The sequence below is a fragment of the Otolemur garnettii genome, unplaced genomic scaffold (genome assembly GCF_000181295.1).
Source record: "Otolemur garnettii isolate 467f Iridium unplaced genomic scaffold, OtoGar3 scaffold00041, whole genome shotgun sequence".
Taxonomy (NCBI): domain Eukaryota; kingdom Metazoa; phylum Chordata; class Mammalia; order Primates; family Galagidae; genus Otolemur; species Otolemur garnettii.
This window is the reverse complement of record NW_003852436.1, coordinates 1,286,960-1,287,705: the sequence shown is the minus strand read 5'-3', so window position 1 is coordinate 1,287,705 and position 746 is coordinate 1,286,960. Positions and strand designations below refer to the sequence as shown.

The 746-nt window shown below is 38.2% G+C and overlaps 1 protein-coding gene across 1 annotated transcript in view; it reads left to right on the top strand.

The window, feature by feature from the left end:
• Window positions 1-746, top strand: part of CLGN (calmegin) — a 21,035-nt gene that overhangs the window by 5,475 nt on the left and 14,814 nt on the right.

Genomic DNA, 746 nt, shown 5'->3' with positions numbered 1-746 from the left:
AGAACTATATAGGTTCACTCATACCAACCAGGGTGCTTAACCACAGATTTTCCACTAGCTTCGTTTTTGTATTGTTTCCACTCTATAGGATTATGAATATTTTACTTAAAAGAAATATTTCTGGTTCCTGACTTTCCATAGCTTAAGTTCAGATAATGAGAGAAATCTGTATCTCTCTCCATTTTCTGAGGTATTCTTTATTCTTCTAATATATTTTCTAAGTTCTCTATGAAGATCTTGTTTCCTTTATTCCTTTATTATTTTCCTGCTGATCAGGTAGCCCTTAATTATGGTTTTGCTAAGCAGATCATCTGTCTTTTTGTATTGAACCCACCATATTATCTGTTGCTATGTCACAAATTACCCAACAATTTAGCAGCAAAACAACAAACTTTTATTATCTCACCTGGTTTCTGAGAGTTAGGAATCTGGGAGTAGCTTAGCTGAACAATTTTGGCTCAGGCCCGCTCATGAGGTTGCACTGAAGCTACCAGTGGTCAGCGCTGCAGTCACCTGAAGATTTGACAGGGGCTGGAGGATCCACTTCCAAACCTGCTCAAGTGACTCTTGACAAAAGTTTCAGCTCTTTTCCCTGGACCTTAGTTTAGGTCTGCTCATGACACAGGAAATGGCTTCTCCCAAGAGGAGAGAGAGAACCATCACAGAAATTACAGTGTCTTTCATAACCTCATCTCAGAAGTAACATGCCATTATTTGAACTATATTCTACGTGTTACATAGATTAA